Source organism: Heptranchias perlo, chromosome 17, assembly GCF_035084215.1.
Source record: "Heptranchias perlo isolate sHepPer1 chromosome 17, sHepPer1.hap1, whole genome shotgun sequence".
In the NCBI taxonomy this organism is placed as follows: Eukaryota; Metazoa; Chordata; class Chondrichthyes; order Hexanchiformes; family Hexanchidae; genus Heptranchias; species Heptranchias perlo.
The window spans coordinates 17,628,337-17,651,846 of record NC_090341.1 but is presented as its reverse complement, the minus strand read 5'-3'; the positions used below and the strand labels follow the sequence as shown (position 1 = coordinate 17,651,846).

Here is a 23,510-nt window from a genome sequence, read left to right as displayed (position 1 = left end):
TTTAACAAAGATGTAAAAGTAGATAAAATGTGCTGATTTTTTTTTAAAAGGCAATAGTGATACACATAACACAGGTCACATTTATCATATGAAAACAGCACTTTTAAAAAAATAATATTTTTCATACAATTTTGTATTTATCAAAAAGACGGACAATGCCGAGGACTGGAATATCTTCAATTTTGTTAACCAATGCCAAGTATATCATGGCAGATACAGAGTAATGCTCCCCCTACTCTGCCTTGACAATGTACCTCAGTTACAACCTCAGAATCCCTAATACATCGGTGTGAGTTTTTCCACTTCCCACACTACAACAACAACAACTTGCATTTATATAGTGCCTTTAACATAGGAAAACGTTGCAAGGCACTTCACAGGCGTGTAATCAGACCAAAAATTGACACCAAGCCAAAGAAGGAGCTATCAGGGTGGGTGACTAAAAGCTTGGTCAAAGAGGTAGGTTTTAAGAAGCGCTTTAATGGAGCTGGGCAGGAATTGCACTGGTGGAGGAGAACAAGGCAGTTTTGGGAGAGCCAGCGGCAGAAGAAGTCAAGGATGGTGCAAAAAAAAGCTCGAGCCTATCCAGGAGGAACTCAATCTTGGTACAACAGCAGGAAAGGAGATCAGCAGGATAGTAATAATGAGTTGGAAACCAAGAAAGGCATCTTGCAATAGGGTAAGAAGAGGGCAGTTGATAATAGGAACCAGGAGGAAGGGGAACAAGAGGAGGAGAGAGGGGCAGAGAGAGAAGGGAGCTCTGGTCACCAAAACATGTGTGCAGGTGGATACAGAGAAATGTGATTTGCGCATTGAAAATAGCAATCCAAGTTCAGGGCCTGGTGAATAGCTGAAGAAGAGTCCAGACCCGACAGAAAGTTGAAATGGTGCCTGAAGCCTGGCTAGCAGGTTGGCAGTCAGTCAAGACTCGAGACTTGGTTGGCTAGTGGTCATGATCTGGCAACTTGCAACCAGGGTTCAGGGCCCAGTTGGCTGGCTGGCAGGCAAGTTCTGGGGCCTGGATAATCATCTTTTACCTACTTTTTGTGTGGTACTGTCAAACACAAATCTTGTGGGGATGTGCCCCAAACCAACACTGCCACCAGAAACTGCATGCATGCTGTGTTATACTGGACTCATAGAAAGAATGAGTGTAGGCTGGGCACGAAGTTGGCTGATTCATTGCTCTTCCAAAGTCTAATACCTGTATTTTTGCGTACGTTTTCCGGAGAAGGTAGCACATGATCATAGACAGAGTGCGCCTGGAATGAAAGGGCACCTCCCAATCTGAGATAGCTCTCCTGTTTCAAGGAAAGTGCCCTTGAAACCTTCAGACCAGGTTCACAGAAGCGAGCTTGGTGCAAGCACACACTAAGTAACTTCTGTTTTTAAAGTCTCTTAACTCTCCTGCAATAAAGAAGCATATTTTGAACATCGGCTACATGGCACATAATTATTGGCATCTTATCTGTTAGTCGGTATTCCTTCCTGACTTCTCCTTTTTCTCTTCCTAGACGGGCTTCCCAAGATGAAATATGCCAGGCACAAGTGGCCCCGAGGAATATGCTCTTCACAGCATACTGAGTCAGTCACAGGGGGTAAAATTGTGATAATGTAAACCAGACGATATTGGATCAGCCGTCCATTATAAATCTCTCCCGATTTTCATTTCCACTGTAGTCAATGGAACCATCTAGTTTGCCTTCTACCATCCTGGTAATCACGTGATACAACAATATCCTATGTATCTCGAAATGTTCATCAATCTGATCTCAAATTATGGATTCTGGGAGTTTGTCCAAAACAAATTAAACTAACAGGTCCCTTATTCAACAGAGTTGTAACTGCACAGAGCCCCTGCATGTGTATAAACACTAGGCGAGGACAGGACCCCATTTGATAGTAAGTTCCCTGCCATCCGCAAGGACAAAAGGCTGATGTTCACTATTCAGCTTCACAAATGATGAATGGGCACTCGAGCACAGTACCAGAGAATAGCCAGCACCTGTGGAGCCGTATCTCAACACCAGTCAATACCCTTAGAAAGGGGGAAGGAGGTAAAATTAGTTTAAAAAGGTATTGGGGAGTTTAATAGGATACTACAGGGCTGCCTTTCACTAAATCCTGGCAAGACTGCGACCATTACTGTCAGCCCCTGGCATAAACTCCATACCCTTATCATCATCTCTATCCCCCTCCCTGGCCAGTGTCAGGTTGACCAGACTTTGCAAACACAATGTCCTGTTTGACCCCAAGCTGAGTTTCCAATCCCATATCCTCTCCATCACAAAGATCCCCTACCCCCAACTTCACTAACATCACCTGCCACTACCCCTACAGTAGACTACATGTCACTATAACCTTCATTCAAGCCACTGTCATCTCCAGTGCTTTCCTAGTCAACCTCCCATCCTTCACGCTCCATAAATCAGCTCATCCAAAACTCTGCTGCCTGTATTCTACCCCACACCATGTTCCACTCGCCTGTCATAACCCAGCTTTGCTGGCCTACATTGGCTCCAGGTCCCCTAACATTTAAAATTTAAAATTAATATCCTTGGGTTTAAGACCTGCCAGTTTCACCCTTCCCTATCTCTGTAATTTTCTCCAGTCCAAAACATCCCCTCAAACTCTCCACTTGGAGAAGCAAGGATTAATCAGGGATAGTCAACATGGCTTTGTCAAGGGAAGATCATGTCTGACTAATTTGATTGAATTTTTTGAGGGGGTGACTAGGCGTGTGGATGAGGGTAACGCAGTGGATGTGGTATACATGGATTTCAGTAAGGCCTTCGATAAAGTCCCCCACAGGAGACTGGTCAAGAAGGTACGAGCCCATGGAATCCAGGGTGCCTTGGCACTTTGGATACAAAACTGGCTTAGTGGCAGAAGGCAGAGGGTGATGGTCGAAGGTTGTTTTTGTGACTGGAAGCCTGTGGCCAGTGGGGTACCACAGGGATCGGTGCTGGGTCCCTTGCTGTTTGTGGTCTACATTAATGACTTGGATATGAATGTAAAAGGTATGATCAGTAAGTTCACTGATGATACAAAAATTGGTAGGGTGGTAAATAGCGAGGAGGATAGCCTCAGTCTGCAGGACGATATAGATGGGTTGGTCAGATGGGCGGAACAGTGGCAAATGGAATTTAACCCGGAAAAGTGTGAGGTGATGCACTTTGGAGGGACTAACAAGGCAAGGGAATACACAATGAATGGGAGGACCCTAGGCAAGACAGAGGGTCAGAGGGATCTTGGTGTGCAAGTTCACAGATCCCTGAAGGCGGCGGAACAGGTAGATAAGGTGGTAAAGAAGGCATATGGGATACTTGCCTTTATTAGCCGAGGCATAGAATATAAGCACAAGGAGGTTATGATGGAGCTGTATAAAACACTGGTTAGGCCACAGCTGGAGTACTGTGTGCAGTTCTGGTCGCCACACTACAGGAAGGATGTGATCGCTTTGGAGAGGGTGCAGAGGAGATTCACCAGGATGTTACCAGGGCTGGAGCGCTTCAGCTATGAAGAGAGACTGGGAAGATTGGGTTTGTTTTCCTTGGAGCAGAGGAGGCTGAGGGGGGACATGATTGAGGTGTACAAAATTATGAGGGGCACAGATAGGATGGATACTAAGGAGCTTTTTCCCTTCGTTGAGGGTTCTATAACAAGGGGACATAGATTCAAGGTAAAAGGCGGGAGGTTTAGAGGGGATTTGAGAAAGAACTTTTTCACCCAGAGGGTGGTTGGAGTCTGGAACTCACTGCCTGAAAGGGTTGTGGAGGCAGGAACCCTCACAACATTCAAGAAGCATTTGGATGAGCACTTGAAATGCCATAGCATACAAGGCTACGGACCAAATGCTGGAATATGGGATTAGAGTAGACAGGGCTTGATGGCCGGCGCGGACACGATGGGCCGAAGGGCCTCTATCCGTGCCGTATGACTCTATGACTCTCCGTTCCTCTGATTTTGGTCCTTTTGAATTCCCCTCCCTACGCCTCACCATTGATAGCTGTAATTTCAGCTGCCCACGTTTGGAATTCCTTCTCTAAATCCCTCCAACTCCACCTCCCTCTCCTCCTTTAAGGCCCTCCTTAAGATCCACCTCCATGAGCGAAAACGGCATCTCGCCCTTAACCTGCCTGTGATTTTCATGAAATTGCTGCATTTGCACATTAACTGCCCATTAAACTCTCTACAGAAAGTTAATTCTAGTAATTAACAGCGCAAATACTCTTAACGACGTGATAATTATTAATGACTGCACATCAATCTCTCTTGCCCAGAAAGTGAACAATTAAAAGTACAGCGTCTCATTTCTTCAGGTTGTGAATTGTTGGAGATTTTAAAAATGTCAAATTTTAAATTTAATTTTTTTTTCTTACTTTTCCTTTGTCTCACTGTTCTCTCTCTCAATCCAATCTTTCTTTCCCTCTCTTTATTTCTCTTTCTGTACCTGATTCGACATTGAATTCACTCACTCTAATTCACCCTCCTTCTCAGTCCTTCCTCTGTTTATTTCTCAATCCTTTAATCTCATTGGGTAAGGAGAGAGACTGTTTGTCCCGTTCTTCACCAAGGTCCCAGATGCCCTGTTTCCCTCGCTGTGCCGTTATCGGCTCCCACTTCCAGCAACTTTGTGGGCAAAAACTGTTAACCCCTAAACGTGCACGAACAAGTCTAACCAGCAGGCCACGCCACAAGATGCCCATCTCCAGCAAAATCTGGGCCAATAACTCAGGAGATCCTAAAGACACTAAAGTCAAGAGATGCGAGTGTCACACTGCTTGGGCTTGGCCAGTGTGAGCTGTTCTCTAATGATGTGTAGAATGTAATGTTCCAGAAACACCAGTCGCTTTTAGGTACTCAATGTCGGCTACTGCCAAACTTTTCATTCTGCTTTGCCTTAATTTCATTTTAACACTTCAACAGAAACATCAGTTACATAAAATAAAATACAAGGAGCTGCAATTATACTACAGTATTGGTCTCTGAACAGTAATGTAGTATAACTACAGCCCTAGACAATTTCAAGGAGCCAGAAGCACTGTGATTGTGAGAGAATTCAATGTTCTGAAAAATGTTCCAGGAAAACTGTAAACAAGTTCCGGCATGTAGAGTCAACTTCACAGGTTATGGAAACTAACAGAGGGTGTTGTTTTTTATATAAAAGATATGAAGGTAAGGGAAATAATTAAATCTGAATTTAGTACAAACAAGATGGAAACATGCGCTGAGATAAGGAATACGGGGAAGATGATAATTTTTGGAGCCTTTTGCAGGACACTGGGGTAGAAATTGGAACACGTTGCATAAAACTGGCAGTAACAAGGTTCAATTTCAGAGACCAACCTCTGTGCCCCAAGGATGCTTGTAAGGAGACGCACAGCACCCGGTTATAGTCCAACAGCTTTATTTGAAATCACAAGCTTTCGGAGCTTTGCTCCTTCGTCAGGTGAAGTGAAGAGATGCATATAGGCACAGCATAATCACAGTGATTATCTCTCTGCCGAGGTGTGATAAAGGGCAGTTAGAAAGATTATCTGTAATCACCAGGCATTGTTCTCTGACTATATATGCTGTGCCTATATGCATCTCTTCACTTCACCTGACGAAGGAGCAAAGCTCTGAAAGCTTGTGATTTAAATAAAGCTGTTGGACTATAACCGGGTGTTGTGCGTCTCCTTACATTTGTCCACCCCAGTCCATCACCGGCATCTCCACATCATGGCCAAGGATGCTTGAAAGACGTCAAGCCCCATTTTGGGTTGGGACGATTTTTCAGGCATTCCTGGCAGCTTCTTACAACAGGCATTAGGCCACTTACGTATGTAAATGAGAGGCTTAATCCCGGCTTTAGGGCCTCTCGGGAAATTGGGGTCCCAAGGAACAGAGCAGGTGCTGGGCTTGCTTCACCTGGCATGGATGTGGCCAAGGAACCGGCCGTCACCAAAAAGGTGAGTTTTACTAATTTTCTTTTTAAATTCATGTGAAGCAGGAGTGCTCCTCCAGCCTCCACAGAACTCCTAATGGCCACTGCCTGCAGCAATCGGCCCCCTCCCGCTGTCTTTCCCCCAACCCGGCACTCTCCTAAGGCCTCTAACCGAGGCAGGCCGCCTGAAATTCGCTCATGCAGAAGGGCGAGCTGCTTGTGGAAGCACAACAGGTGTCAGCAGTTCGCCCAGATTATTTAGATGAAGCCCAAGGCCCAATTTTGGGCCAGCCTCGGGTTTCCCAGTTTTGGTATGCATTGCGGCCACATTGCACCCGAAACCAGGCGCCGACGAATTTCTATCCCACAGAGTCAGAGTCAAGCTTTGGATGCTGATCTAGTCAAACAGATTAGGAAAGTATACTTGAGGATAAATATAGCAGTCATGGGAGATTTTAATCTAAAGGGAATTAATGGAGAGGTCTATAATGGGAGCAGAAACAAACAAATTTACTTCTCGACAAGATCATCAACTGCTTTTTTGCTCAGATAGTTAAACAGCACATGAGGGGAAAGGTGACTCTGGATCTGGTTTTATGCAACAAACCAGAGATAACTGAACAAATTAAAGTTAGGGAACATCTCAGGAACAGTTGCCATAACGTAACTGAGTTTGGCGTCATGGATAAGGAGATTACAAATGAAACTCTTAGTTTTAAGAAGGTGGACATCGGGAAAGAAACTAGATTGGAATAGATTGTTAGAGGGACAAAGCTTGGGGAAATGTTATGCTTTTAAATGCTCAATTTAGGAATTACAAAATTAATGGATACCATTTGATAAGAAATACAATAATAGAAAAGGGATGTAATGCAAGGAACAAAGGGCAAAAAAAAGGGCATTCCTCAAATATAGATCTTCCATTGATAGATGGTTAGGAGAAAACTGGTTAAACAGGAAAATATAGACAATGAGATTAGGGAGGATTGGAGAAAAAAAGCACAACATGAAAAGCTTCTATAAGTATATCTGAAGTAAAAGAAAGTCAAGCAAATGGTAAAGCCTTTGAAAGGCACTGAGGGGGATGTGGTATTGGGCAATTGGGAAATGGTAGATATTCTGAATGATTTCTTTGCTTCAGTATTCACAGAAGGAGCCATTGATTCTCTCCTGGAAGTGAGGGTTGATTTTCTGGAAATTACATGTAAATTCTACGGACAATAACAATTCCTGACAAAGGAGGGAGGAAACACAAAAGGCACTGAAAGAGGATGAGACCCTGGGACCAGATAGCCTGCACACTTAAAGAAATGGCTGATAAAACTGGTTACTTTCTGGTGGGGACCTTTAGGGAGTCAATAGAATTAGGAGTTATTCTAAATGACTAGAAAGAAGGGAATATAGCATCCATCCTTGAAAATTACAAAACAGTGAGGACTGATCTCTGTCTTGGGTAAATGTGACAGGCTTTTCTGAAGATGGATACCGTCAAATACCAACAGAGTATGAAATCATCAGGTAAAGTCAGCATAACTTCATGTGTGGTGGGGGGAATGATTCTCTACAAACCTGTTAGAATTCTTCGAGGAATTACTGCAATTTGTGGATAAAGGATACTGTTTACTTAAACTTCAGCAAAGCTTTGATACAGTGCTACAGAGGAGGCTGGCCCATAAGGTAGAAAAGTATAGAATACAGGGCAGTTATTAAATTGGTTTGATAATTGGCTGCATGAAAAGAAGAGATGGTCCTGTGCAGAGCTAAGACCGAGTGGCAGGAAGTGCTGGGACCTGATCTGTTCACCTTGTATTTCTAAAGATTTAAAGTTAGGACAGAAACAAAACTGCCAAGATTTGGTGATGATACTCGGGTGGGGGGCTGAAAACAATCAAGAGTAGGCTGATCAGATGTAGGGGAGTCTAAATAGATTGGGAAGTTGGGCTGAGAAATTACAAATTAAATTCAATGTTGACAAATGCAAAGTGACGAGACTGGGGAAGAGGAATAAACATTGGAATTGTAAACTGAATGGTATTATTCTACAGGATACAACACAGGAAAAGGAGTTAGGGATATGATGGACAGTTGATTGAAACTGTCTGTGGAGTGTGCGGCAGCAGTAAATAAGCCAAATAGGATCTAGATTTGCATTCCACATGAAATAGAATATTAATGTAATACTGAACCTATATAGGGCATTGGTTCATCCCAGACAGAGTACTGTGCGCAGTTTGCCATAATACAGGAAGAACTTCACAGCACTGGAAAAGGTGCAGCAAAAGATTACCCCATCTGAAATGTAGCATTAAATATCTGTGCTACAAGGAGAGACTATAGAAGCTGAATATGTTTACACCAGAATCAAGACGACTAGGAGAGGATCTTAATGAGGTATTCAAGATTCTTAAGGATACTGACAAGTTAAAACTTCATAAATTGTTTACCAAAGCCCTGAGAATGACAATGAGAGGGATAGGACATAAGAAGAAGCTTAGAAGAGGCAAGGTGAATGGACGGTCTAAATATAACTGTCTAAGATAGAGTGCCGAATGTTTCGTATGGACTACCCACAGAAGCAATCACGGCTGCTTACAGCAGTAATTTTAAGAGGGATTTAAGCAGACATTAAAGTGAGAAAATCAATTGAGGGATATAGGTAGTGAACTGTATATTGTGTTTTTGAACTCTGGGGCCAACTAGATGGACCAAAATGGTCTTTTCAGGTACTGTATACTCCTACTTTATGTGTACTCTCTGGATAGTTTTTTTTATTGTGACAGTGGTGTATGACTTTTCTTTCTGTATTATTGTATATACTTGGAGCACATTATTGCTGCATCTAATCGTAGAGAATAAAATCTCAAATTGGCCAGATCAGAAAATTAGTTAACATTTCAAAAATACCAGTCACTTCTACTGTCAGTTGCTTTACCTTAAATACATTTTAACATTCCAGTAGAAACTTGAGTTATGTAGAAAATGAGACAAAAAGACAGACTTGCCTAACGTGTCTCTCAGAAGCATCTCAAAGTGTTTCACATACAATAAATTACAGGAAGTAGAAAAGACAATTTCCTAAAAAGCTATTTCTACATGAATTTCCTCCCACGCCCCCGCCCCCCCACCCCCACCCCCACCTCCCCACCGCCCCAGGTACACATCATTAACCATACAAAACAGTATGGTGGTATTTAAGTCAATTTCTGAAACGATATACTTGGACCAAATATCCTGAAAATAAGCAGGATTTGGGAATGTGTTGTGATATTAGGGAAATTCCTACTGTTATTTCTTAGGTTATGAAAAGGAGACTAAAAGATAAATGGTATACAGCAACCAGACCAGGTTGACTCATCTGGAAATTGGTCAGGACACGGGGGCTCTGTTCTGGGTACAAATCGTTTAATCACTGTCAAGGCCTTAGCAGGTATGATGAATGATGTAATAAATTGTTCATTAGCCTTCTATGCAATATTTCCGACTTATTTACTCTTTCTTCATGGATCATTGACAAGATATATCTTTATAGACCAAGAACTGTACAAAATTGTTCTCTTGTAGTTTTAAAATTTGGGCAAGATGTCTAACCTTCAAGGCTGAACCGGAATTTACATTACGACATCTGGAAGGTCTACCAAGAGAAAAACCCAACTGTGTCATCTCAAAGTCCTGTTTTTTTTAAAAATCAGCCTTTAGGATGTATTGACTGTTTGTGAATTAATCCTAATTTAGTTTTTAAGTTGTGCTGTTTCACATCTATATTTTACTTGCCTTCTGTGTATTATTTAACCTGTAAATAAGTCTGACCAAGTAGTTTTAGCCTACATGCAGTGTTGGATGCCATGCTAGTTTTCACCTTTTGGAAGAGACAGCGGAACATGATGGACATCTGACACTGTCTCCAATCAGCAATACAATGCAATTTGGAGTTAATTATTAAACTAGGGCATGGTAAGTCATACATGGTATGCATGTATAAAGGCACAGGTTTCGCTTAATACGACTCAGCCTATTTATGGAAACCGCCTTTAGCGTGATGAGATTAAAGAACCGGGTGTGAGAACAATTGTACAGGACTTTGAACAGAAATAAAAATCCAGTACTGTATCTAAAGACAAGGTAAGAAACATATGCAGGGAGGTATGTGATAAATAACTGAGTCAAGGAATATATCGTGGAAATAAATGAGTCATTTTTTTTTGTTTCTATAACTTGGAAGATGATTAAATCATGCCACACTGCTCAATTTTCCCAATTGACTCAATATTCTCCTGAAAATACTTTATGAACAAAATGTACCGTGACCGAACCAGATGATTAAAGAATAAAATTAAATTTCACAAGCTTTGTCTTCTCAAGTTCCCCCTCTGGTCAGTGGAAACTCATAATGGCAGGCCTCTATTGCAGAGTAGAAAGACTTGCAATTACATAATGTGGGACCTTGCTGTGCGCAACTTGGCTGCTGTGTTTCTATACATTACAACAATGACTACACTTCAAAAGTACATAATTGGCTGTAAAGCCTTTTGGGATGTCCAGAGATTGTGACAGATGCTATATATGTGCAAATTCTCTATTCTTATCATATCGCTCAGAAACCTCTGAAAGCACTTTGCATATAATTAATTATTTTGGAGTGCAGCAACTGCTGTTATGCAGGTAATAAATCATCCATTTTACACATAGCAAGGTCCTATAATCAGCAAAACAGGCGAATGATCAGTTAAGCTGTCTTTGGTGGTGCAACTTGAGGGAGGAATGTTGGGCAAGACACACAAAACTCCCATCTCTTAAAGTGGCACCTAAATAGGGAGTTGATACCTTTGTGTAATGTTTCATCCAAAGTGTAACACTTCTGATACTGTAGCATTCTCTCAGTAGTGCATTGGAGCGTCAGCCTAGATTATGTGCTCAAATTCTGGACTAGGGCTTGAACCCACAATCTTCTAACTCAGAGGTGAGAATGTTACCAAAGAATATTTCATAGGAATTAAAAATGTGAATGGCATATATGACATGCCATTCACAAAAGAAGATGCGGTTATCCAAGAATTAAGAGACATTGCAAGGTACTGTGATAATTATATGACCTGGATCCCAAACATATGGCTGTGCTGTTATGATTGTAGGACTTGAGGATGATTCATCCAAATGGAACCTCTCTATTCCCAAAATTCAACTATAAACAATCTGAACTAAAACAAGCTACTTCCACATTACATTATTGCTGACATTGCCTGACACTTACGTGGAAAGACTATTACGTGCCACTTGCCAGCCTAAATCTGGTGTAGACTGGCATGGGCTGCTTCATTATTGGAGGAGTTGTGAATGGAGCTGCATACTTCAAAATTATCCGAAAATAGTTCCACTCCTGACCTTATGATGGCAGGAAGGTCTCTGATGAAATAGTTGAAGATGGTTGTGGCAAGGACACTGCCCTGAGCAACTCCTACATGACAACCTGGGCCTGTAATTATTGGCCTCCAACAACAATGACCATTTTCCTTAGAGGGGTACAATTTCACCAACTGCAGGGTTTTCACCTTGACCTCAGTCTTGCTAGGGCTCCTTGGTGCCATACTCGCTCAAATGTTGCCTCAATGCCAAGGACAGTTACGCTCATCTCTCCTCTAGCAGTCACCTGAAATTAAATGCATAATTTCTGCAAATATTTTCTTTTAAAAAAAAACAAATGATGTCTTGGTGGGGAAAAAAAAAGTCTCCATCACCAAATCACTTCAATCCCATTTTATTAGTCTTTCTGCTCACAACTGGGTCAGCAATCTAGGAGTTCATTTCTAGGAACTATAGGGCATTTCAGGAGGCTCTCTACGTACTTACCAGTCAATATAATTTAACAAGCTGTAAGCCATGAAACTGGGGAGATACAAGAGACACACAAATAAACATCACGACTGTGCAATTTGTGCCTGAGTGGAGGCGATGAAGCCAAGAGTAAAACTGGGAATTTTTCCCTCTTCCTCCTCAGGGATTCCATAGTAACTATTATATTTCAGGACATAATGCTCCCAATTAAACCTTCCAACTGCAATAATTAATTTATAACACTGAAGAGTTAAGAAAAGCTTTTTTTTAAAAAAATGGTAAATTACATTATATATGATATATATTTAAAAAGTTAAAAACAAGTGCTAGTGGATCTAGTAAATCTAGTGTCCAGTTAACTGTAATTTACATATCAGTGCGTAAGAATTAAAATAGGGAAGGGGGAACAACAGCATGAGAAACATGTCCAGTTTATACAAACTACAACTTTCAAATCAGTCAAAACTGCATTAACATAAGGAGTTTTTGAGGGAAAATAACTTAGTATGATACTAGCAATGAACTCCAGATTTTGATGGAGGGGGGCATCTCGCAGCATGCCCTGTTGGTTAGACTTGTTCGTGCACATTTAGCATTTTTTGCCCACAAAGTTACTGGAAGTGCGAGCTGATAACAGTGCTGCGAGGGCAACGGGGTATCTAGGACCTTGATGAACGATGGGACAAACAGTGTATCTCCTTAACTAATGAGATTAAAGGATTGAGAAATAAACAGAGAAAGGACTGGGAACAAGGGTGAATTAGAATGGGTGAATTCAATGTCACATCAGGCACAGAAAGAGAAAGAAAGAGAGGGAAAGAAAGATTGGATTAAGAGAGAGGGGGAAAAAAAAGACACAGAAAGGGAAAAAAAAAATTTAAAATTTGACATTTTTAAAATCTCCTAAAACAATTCACAACCTGAAGGAATGAAAATTCACGCTTAACACTTTTAATTGTTTACTTTCTGGGCAAGAGAGGCTGGTTGGCAGTCATTAACAATTATCATGTAGTTAAGAGTACTTATGCTGTTAATTATTATGCTTAACTTTCTGTGGCGAGTTTAATGGGCAAATAATATGCAAATACAGCAACTCCATGAAAATCACTGGGAGGTTAAGGGCGAGATGCCATTTTCACGAAGCTAAAGTTCAGTGTTGTAACAGAAGTGATAACGATGCATGGCTTAAATTTGACTTCTATAATTTATAACAACGTTTTGTATTAATTTTATACCAAGCATTTAAGGAATTGATGTCATTATAACATACACTACCGAATTTTTTTTTATTCATTCATGGGATGTGGGCGTCACTGGCAAGGCCAGCATTTATGGCCCATCCCTAATTGCCCTTGAGAAGGTGATGGTGAGCCACTTTCTTGAACCACTGCAGTCCGTGTGGTAAAGGTTCTCCCACACTGTTTGTCCCATCGTTCACCAAGGTCCCAGATGCCTCGTTGCCCTCGCCGCACTTCCAGCAAAAAATGTTAAAACTTAAACGTGCACGAACAAGTTTAACCAACAGGTCACGCCACGAGATGCCCCGTTCCAGCAAAATCTAGACCCTTGTGGTAGTTCATTGCTCATATCATCCTAAGTTATTTTCCCTCAAAAACTCCCTATGTTAATGTAGTTTTGACTGATTTGAAAGTTGTAGTTTGTATAATGCATCATTAAAGCTTTCCTCGGAACTACAAAATAAATGCAGACCAAGACTTTTTTTTTATTCGTTCATGGGATGTGGGCGTCGCTGGCGAGGCCAGCATTTATTGCCCATCCCTAATTGCCCTTGAGAAGGTGGTGGTGAGCTGCCTTCTTGAACCGCTGCAGTCCGTGTGGTGACGGTTCTCCCACAGTGCTGTTAGGAAGGGAGTTCCAGGGTTTTGACCCAGCGACAATGAAGGAACGGCGATATATTTCCAAGTCAGGATCGTGTGTGACTTGGAGGGGAACGTGCAGGTGGTGTTGTTCCCATGTGCCTGCTGCTCTTGTCCTTCTAGGTGGTAGAGGTCGCGGGTTTGGGAGGAGCTGTCGACGAAGCCTTGGCGAGTTGCTGCAGTGCATCCTGTGGATGGTACACACTGCAGTCATGGTGCGCCGGTGGTGAAGGGAGTGAATGTTTAGGGTGGTGGATGGGGTGCCAAGCAAGCGGGCTGCTTTATCTTGGATGGTGTCGAGCTTCTTGAGTGTTGTTGGAGCTGCACTCATCCAAGCAAGTGGAGAGTATTCCATCACACTCCTGACTTGTGCCTTGTAGATGGTGGAAAGGCTTTGTGGAGTCAGGAGGTGAGTCACTCGCCGCAGAATACCCAGCCTCTGACCTGCTCTCGTAGCCACAGTATTTATATGGCTGGTCCAGTTAAGTTTCTGGTCAATGGTGACCCCCAGGATGTTGATGGTGGGGGATTCGGCGATGGTAATGCCGTTGAATGTCAAGGGGAGGTGGTTAGATTCTCTCTTGTTGGAGATGGTCATTGCCTGACACTTATGTGGCGCGAATGTTACTTGCCACTTATCAGCCCAAGCCTGGATGTTATCCAGGTCTTGCTGCATGCGGGCTCGGACTGCTTCATTATTTGAGGGGTTGCGAATGGAACTGAACACTGTGCAATCATCAGCGAAAATCCCCATTTCTGACCTTATGGTGGAGGGAAGGTCATTGATGAAGCAGCTGAAGATGGTTGGGCCTAGGACACTGCCTTGAGGAACTCCTGCAGCAATGTCCTGGGGCCGAGATGATTGGCCTCCAACAACCACTACCATCTTCCTTTGTGCTAGGTATGACTCCAGCCACTGGAGAGCTTTCCCCCTGATTCCCATTGACTTTAATTTTACTAGGGCTCCTTGGTGCCACACTCGGTCAAATGCTGCCTTGATGTCAAGGGCAGTCACTCTCACCTCACCTCTGGAATTCAGCTCTTTTTGTCCATGTGTGGACCGAGGCTGTAATGAGGTCTGGAGCTGAGTGGTCCTGGCGGAACCCAAACTGAGCATCGGTGAGCAGGTTATTGGTGAGTAAGTGCCGCTTGATAGCGCTGTCGACGACACCTTCCATCACTTTGCTGATGATTGAGAGTAGACTGATGGGGCGGTAATTGGCCGGATTGGATTTGTCCTGCTTTTTGTGGACAGGACATACCTGGGCAATTTTCCACATTGACGGGTAGATGCCAGTGTTGTAGCTGTACTGGAACAGCTTGGCTAGAGGCGCAGCTAGTTCTGGAGCACAAGTCTTCAGCACTACAGCCGGAATGTTGTCAGGGCCCATAGCCTTTGCTGTATCCAGTGCACTCAGCCGTTTCTTGATATCACGTGGAGTGAATCGAATTGGCTGAAGACTGGCTTCTGTGATGGTGAGGATATCGGGAGGAGGCCGAGATGGATCATCCACTCGGCACTTCTGGCTGAAGATGGTTGCAAACGCTTCAGCCTTGTCTTCTGCACTCACGTGCTGGACTCCGCCATCATTGAGGATGGGGATGTTTGCAGAGCCTCCTCCTCCCGTTAGTTGTTTAATTGTCCACCACCATTCACGACTGGATGTGGCAGGACTGCAGAGCTTTGATCTGATCCGTTGGTTGTGGAATCGCTTAGCTCTGTCTATAGCATGTTGCTTCCGCTGTTTAGCACGCATGTAGTCCTGAGTTGTAGCTTCACCAGGTTGGCACCTCATTTTTAGGTACGCCTGGTGCTGCTCCTGGCATGCTCTTCTACACTCCTCATTGAACCAGTGTATTATAATGTAACTAATTCTAGCAACAACCCATTAATTGTACACATATTTCATCAGCTGTTGCCAAGAATCCCAGCAATAAAATAAACATAGAACAGTTAACAACTCATCGGTGTCAAGTATGTAGCAGCTAGAAGACAGATGCTTAAAAAAAACAAGATTTTCCATGCATTTCCACAATATTGTCAGATATTCTTAAATTTTTCCAAGATCAGCATCAATAAAGAGAAACTTTGAGTGTTGAAGTATTCACCAATGCTGATAGGTCAGAAATAGCCTGATTTCAGCCCAGAGAAGAACTGATGACAAAACCTTTACAGTACCTCTTCTACCACTAGATGTCAGTAACACATTTAAAGTGCTGTGGCCTTTAGAGTTGGGAAACTCATACTGCAACAAATATGAGATTGGCAACTATGGACAATATATCTCTTCACCAAAAAAAGTCACTATTTTAGCTTTGCTGGCTACTGTTGTTGCAGTCCGACCCTCTTACAATGGACTGATTCAGGTTGGGGTCATTTATCCAATTTAACCAACATCCATAATAGCCACCATGAGCAGAAAAGGGACTATCGATGGCCACCCAATGACAGCTATCCCGAATCATTAAATGAGCCTTCATAATGCATCTATTTACATACTCATTAATTTTCTGATCAGTTAGTAGAATAACTTCTGGTGCAAACATTTAATGGTAAACCTTGAGCAGACAAGCCACAGATTACTGGCCACTGACTCAGATTAAAAAGTCAAACTCCGGAAGAAATAGCATGCTCCATTTGATTAGCACCATATGGAGCAACCTATATTTTGTGAAACTACAGTCAATTTAAGAAAAAAATGCAAAGAAACCAATATCCTTGAGCACTATAATCAACAAAACATTCATTATATTTGGGAAACTTTTTGTACAGTTTACCTGACTATCCAAACAAACCACATCCTCTACAAGACCACTGAACCTAATCTTTCATGGCAATATTTAGATGTTGTGAAACCTTCAGCAGGAGTGAGCAACATTTTCAGAAATTAGGAATACTAGAATAATTCATCATAATGAACAGTTTATTTTTTAAGCCGTTTTTACATTTTTGTGGTACAAAACAACCAAATGCTTTTGCCCTTTAAATAGCCATGTGAATCACATGCAATCACAAACACAATTTATTTAAATAGCCCTAGCATAAATATGGGTGTTCGGTAAATAGCTTATCACACAAGCAAGCTATTAAACTGATTCATCACAAGCAATCATATTATTTTACTGTCCGACTTCTTCCTTACTTCTTTGGGTGGAGACAGATGGTAACAATAAACTTTCTAAGCTACATACACACAAGCATAGCATATCACTGTACTCTTGCACTGAAACACTACACATCATTGGGTGAAGAACAGTTAAATATGTTTTTAAAAAGTTATCATTGCACAACAGCCAACTTTGGCTCAGTGGTAGCATTGCCGTCTTTGACTCAAAGTGCAGGGTTCAAATTCTGCTCCGGACAGTCCCAGTGAGTGGAGTGCTCTAGCTCTAAATTCTGGGTTAACATCCAGTGGGATACTTGCGTCCGATGGGCATGGGCAGCCTTCCTCATTGAATGGCTTATAGGAGCCCATAAAACCCTTCCGCCGTACAGGACTAACCATCCGATCATTTGGTATAAAGATGGTTACGACCATGGAAGGAGTGTTGACGTCGTGGCCTGTCAGATTGTTAATAAGCCTACGAATCTTTCCACTACTTCACACTGTTCTCCAAGAGAAGAGTGTGAAGATACAAAAATAACCATTGACCAACATTTTGATCCCAGTGGCGAATTTAAAAAAAACTACTGCTCATCGACATCATAGGCTACATTCAGCGAACAGTTTTGTTAAATCCAAAAAGGTATAATAAAATTGAAGTTAGTTGTTAAAGTAAACCTAGTTCTGCCCTTACATAACTTGTAAGTGTGACCCCTGGTCCTCCCTAGCCTATCCGATTGAAATAATTGGTCCACATAAATACAATGTACTCCTTTCATCATTTTATAAACCTTGATCAAATCACCCGAGTCTACGCTTTTCTAAAGAATACAGACTCTTTAAGTCTATCTGGGTAACTAAGTACTTTGCATCTATCTTTACCGAGGAAGAAGATGCTGCCAAAGTCACAGTAAAAGAGGAGATAGTTGAGATACTGGATGGGCTAAAAATTGACAAAAGAGGTATTAGGAAGGCTGGCTGTACTTAAAGTAGATAAGTCACCAGGTCCGGATGGGATGCATCCTAGGTTGCTGAGGGAAATAAGGGTGGAAATTACGGAGGTGCTAGCCAGAATCTTCCGATCATCCTTAGATATGGGGATGGTGCCAGAGGACTGGAGAATTACAAATGTTACACCCTTGTTCAAAAAAGGGTGTAAGGATAAACCCAGCAACTACTGGCCAGTCAGTTTAACCTCGTGGTGGGGAAGCTTTTAGAAAGGATAATCCGGGACAAAATTAACAGTCACTTGGACAAGTATGGATTAATTAAGGAAAGCCAGCAGGATTTGTTAAAGGCAAATCATGTTTAACTAACTTGATTGAGTTTTCTTGATGAGGTAACAAAGGGGGGGTTGATGAGGGCAATGCAGTTGATGTGGTGTATATGGACTTCCAAAAGGCATTCGATAAAGTGCCACATAATAGGCTTGTCAGCAAAGTTAAAGCCCATGAAATAAAAGGGGCAGTGGCAGCATGGATACGAAATTGGCTAAGAGACAGGAAACAGAGAGTAGCGGTGAACGGTTGTTTTTCTGACTGGAGGAAGGTATACAGTGGTGTTCCCCAGGGGTCGGTACTAGGACCACTGCTTTTCTTGATATATATTAATGACTTGGACTTGGGTGTACAGGGCACAATTTCAAAATTTGCAGATGACACAAAACGTGGAAGTGTAGTGAAAAGTGAAGAGGATAGTGATAGACTTCAAGAGGACATGTGGCAGATGAAATTTAACGCAGGGAAGTGCAAAGTGATACATTTTGGTAGGAAGAACGAGGAGAGGCAATATAAACTAAAGGATACAATTCTAAAGGGGGTGCAGGAACAGTGAGACCTGGGGGTATAAGTGCACAGGTCGTTAAAGGTGGCAGGGCAGGTTGAGAAAGCGATTAAAAAAGCATATGCGATCTTGGGTTTTATAAATAGAGGCATAGAGTACAAAAGCAAAGAAGTTATGATGAACCTTTACAAAACACTGGTTCGCCCACAACTGGAGTAGTGTGTCCAATTCTGGGCACCGCACTTTAGAAAGGGAATTGGAGAAGTACTTGAAGGGAAAGGATGGGGGAATGGGACCAACTAGGTTGCTCTTGTAGAGAGCCCGCATGGGCTCGATGGGCCGAATTGCCTCCTTCCATGCTGCCACTGCCGCTTTTATTCCATGGGCTTTAACTTTGCTGATAAGCCTATTATGTGGCACTTTATCAAATGCCTTTTGGAAGTCCATATACACCACATCAACTGCATTGCTCTCATCAACCCTCTTTGTTACCTCATCAAGAAAACTCAATCAAGTTAGTTAATTCCTAAATTGATGGCCTTAGACAGGGTGCAGAAAAGATTTACTAGAATGGTTCCAGGGATGAGGGACTTCAGTTATGTGGATAGACTAGAGAAGCTGGGGTCGTTCTCCTTTGAACAGAGAAGGTTCAGAGGAGATTTGATAGAGGTGTTTCAAAATCATGAGGGGTCTAAACACAGTAGATGGAGAGAAACTCTTCCCATGGGGGAAGGGTCGAGAACCAGAGGACACAGATTTAAGGTGACTGACAAAAGTATCAAAGGCAACATGAGGAAAAACTTTTTTACGCAGCGAGTGGTTATGATCTGGAATACACTGCCTGAAAGGGTGGTGGAGGCAGATTCAACTATGGCTTTCAAAAGGGAATTGGATAAGTACTTGAAGGGAAAAAATTTGCAGGGCTACGGGGAAAGGATGGGGGAGCGGGAGTAACTGGGTTGCTCTTGTAGAGAGCCCGCAGGGGCTCGACGGGCCGAACTGCCTCCTATGCTGTAACCATTCTATGATTCTACAGCGTTTTAGACTGGGGATTAATCTAATGACCCTCCTCTGCATCCTTTTGAATGCCTCAATATCCCCCACCATATGACGAGACCACAATTGTATTGTGACTGGGGAGGGAAGGAGGGAAGGAAGGAGAGAGAAAGAGAGAGAGAAAGAAAGAAAGACAGACATGCATTTATATAGCACCTTTCACGACCTCAGGACGTCCTAAAGCGCTTTACAGCTAATAAAGTACTTTTGAAGTGTAGCCACAGTTGTAATGTGGGTAGAGCTGCTCTTCACATTCCTTGGGAGTTGAAATGGGTCAGAATGTCAATGTCAGTAGCCAATGGCAACTGACGGTGGGGAGGAGGGGTTGCAAATGTCAGTGACAGAAATTTTGTAGAATTCTACCCCGATTGTGAATCAATGAATCACCAGATCACACAACTGTGTAATCAGAGGCCTGTAAACACTAACTTTATCAGTAAACACTAACTTATGTCAAAATGTAGTAAACTGGTTAAGTCAGCAGTGATCCTCCTTTATGGTCAGTCAATAAAAATTTCTACTTCACTATGGTTACTGAATAAGTATTGCCAGAGAAGTATTTGCAGATGTGCAGACACTGAAGTCTACAACATACCCATTTTCAAAAAGGAAACCAGACTGATTACAGGAAAACACAGTTAAGATTTTAAGTAACCAAAGTTAGGCATAAGCACAGAAACAAAACATACAACAATTCACTCCATGCTCATTTTTGGAAGAAATACTGCAAGATTTCCTCCTATAAAGGTCAGCAATAATGTGCTAGATATTTATATTATTTAAATGAACGGATACTGTTCACAGAAAGACACCAAAATAACAAGTGTCACTAAATTAAAACGACCAGCAAATATGAGAGTGAACAAAGTTGTCGTTCCGCTGACACTACATGAAGAACAATAGTTTTGAAGGGAGCCATCTTGTGGAGGCTCTGAAAAGTTCTGACACAAAACAATGGACATTAAGGAAATTACCATTGAAAAGCGAGATCATGCAATGCCAAATTATCCAAATTTCTGATCATTCTCCTTTGAATATCTGTGAAATAACAGATCTTCAGTTTACAACTGCTGACATCTTACAATTTATTCTTAATTAAGGATTGCTTATTAAGAGACTGTGGCTCTGAAATTGCATGGTGATTCAGCCGATCTTGCCAGCGGAAGTCCCAGAAAAATTACTGAAATCTGGTCGCACCAGGTTTTCAGGAGTGTCTGCAATGTCTTGTAAGCTGTGGAACTTCTGTCCGCCCGTTACAAGGCAAATGATGGCAAGGGGCACTGATTCCCTAAACCGGGAAAAAAGAAAGTGATCTGGCAAAGTAGGGGCGGCTGGGATGCTAAGTAGGTAAAGGGGTGCCGGCCTCCATAATGGCGCATGAAAAGCTCCCTTGGTAGGGTGCAGACCAGGCAAATCACAATCTACATCTCACAGGTTCAGTATATTTGGAAGTCACATGCAGCATTCCATTATTTTTCCAAGAGATTGCAGACTATTAAGTTGTGCCTTATAAAAAAAAACACGTGTTTGCTCTTCCATACTTGTGTACAGACGACAATGTGCTGAGCTCACAGGAAAAAAAACCCAAAATACACATAATAATGTGATAAATAAATCACACCTCGTGAAATAAATCACACCCATGAAACATCCATACTATACAGGGACAGGAATCAGAAATATTGAAAGCATTAATGCATAATGCAATAATGAAGTACTCTTCTAAAAAGTACCTGGACCTGCACCTAAAGTGCTGTAAGCTGAAGGGCTACGGACCGGGTGCTGGAAGGTGGGATTAGAATGGGCACCTGGTTGTTCTTCGAGCCGGCGCGAACACAATGGGCCGAATGCCCCCCCCCTACTGTGCTGTATCTTTTCTATGGTTCTGGATGTGAACATTTGAAGTAATTCCTCTCAAACAGGAGAATGCACACAATAGTTATTATGTGTATGTAGTTTTTACCAGCTGGGTTAAAAACTGTAAAGGGTCCCCTTTTAGGGGTCTGCAGGAATTAAATTTTGTTTGTCCAGAAATTGAAGAGACCCGTTAAAAAGGAAAATAATAGCTATTGTTAGCTTGGCTCAGTGCTAGCACTATCACCGTGGAGTCAGCAGATCGTAGGTTCAAGCCCCACTCCAGGACTTGAGCATGTAATCTAGGCAGGCACTTTAGTGATGTTCTGAGAGTGCACATTGTTGGATACACTGTCTTTTGAATCAGATGTTAAACTGAAGCCCTGCCTATCTGCTCAGGTGGATGCAGGAGATCCCACAGCCAACAGTTATCTGTCAAATAACATTACCAAAACAAATTAACAAGTCATTTATCTCATTTATTGTTTGTGCGATCTCTGTTTGAAAATTGGCTACTGTGTTTGCATGATAACAGTGACTACACTTCAAAAAACAATCTGAAACGCTTTTTAAGATCATGAAGATGTGAACGGTGTTTTATAAATGAAAATTCTTTATTTGCTATTTACCATGTCTGAAAATCACTGACAGCAAGTATCCTATAGAGAACTTTTTGACATGTGACTAGTGTTCCTCCTACACAGAGAGATAATTTGTATGTGGTGGAAAACATTTAAGAGTGCAGCTGAAGGTCTACAATGCAGAGCACTGCCAGCATTTTGCATGGATGCGCAATAAGCAGCTCGAAGGAACTCGGTTGGGTCCAAGTGCATCACCAGCATCAAATGGCAAGATCACTAACTTGAAAGCTCCATCTAGACAGAGTACCAACATGCAACGAAGTGGATGCTCAGCAAGCCACAATTTTGTTGGGTCAGCTATATCATTGGAAGCCTGGACAATAAACTTCGAAAAATAGTTCGGCAAACTGAAAAATGATAAGTTTTCGTGTGGTGACCAGAAGCAACAGTACAAAGACACCTTGAAAACCATCCTCAGTTATGTAAAAACCCCACTGGTGACAGGTAGAACAAGGCATTGATAGGCTGCAATAGCGCACCATCCTGTCTGCTGGTGTATCTCACCTCGGAAATAAACACCTGCAGTTCAACAGAAAACTAAACAGTGCCTGCAGCAATTGATCAAATTCAACTAGAGCATCCTACTCTGTAACAAGTGCAATAGGCCTGCATCGTTTTCATTGTTCTCAAAGACTGCATTTTATTGCCTATCCCTAATTGCCCTGAGAAGATAATGGGGGGGTCTTCTCCTTCAGCCTTGCAGTCCTTGTGATGGTGCTCCCAAGACGGTACATAGGTTGATAGTGTCCAGGATACTGACCCAGTGACAATGAAGAAACTGCAGTATTTGTCCAAGTCAGGATAGTGTGCGAGCTGGAATAGGATTTGGAGGTGATGGTGTTCCTAGGACTTTTCTGCTCTTGTTCTTCTTGGTGATAGAAGTCGCAGGGGAGGGAGGTGCTGTTGAAATAAGCTTGGTGATTGCTGTAGTGCATCTTGTAAATAGTGCACGTTGCAGTCACAGTGCACAGGTAATGGGATGGATATTCAGTCCAGCAGCAAAAGCACTGAACAAGAGAACTGCTCTGTCCTGGATGGAGTTAAGCTTCTCAACTGCTGTTGCAGCTACACCCATCCAGACAAGTGCTGAGTATTCTATCACACTCCTCACTTGAGCCTTGTCGTTGGTGGAGAGATTTTGAGAGGTTGGGAGGTGAGAAACATGTCACAGAGTACCCAGTCTTTGCCCTTCTCTTGTAGCCATGTTGTTGATATGGCTAGTCCGTTAAAGCTTTGATCAATAGTGATCCCCATTTGACAGAGAGACTCAGCGATAATGGTGCCATTGAAGGTCCGTGGATATTGTCGGGCCTTCTCTTATTAGAGATGGTCATTACCTGGCACGACTGTTACTTACCACTTGTCAGCCTAACCTGGATGTTGTTCAGGTCCTGCTGTAGGTTGGAATGTGTGGCTTTATTATCAGAAAAGTTATGAA

The 23,510-nt window shown here is 42.3% G+C and overlaps 1 protein-coding gene across 4 annotated transcripts in view; it reads right to left on the bottom strand.

Moving 5' to 3' along the window:
* Window positions 1–23,510, bottom strand: part of LOC137334120 (POC1 centriolar protein homolog A-like) — a 115,787-nt gene that overhangs the window by 23,643 nt on the left and 68,634 nt on the right. The window lies entirely within an intron of this gene.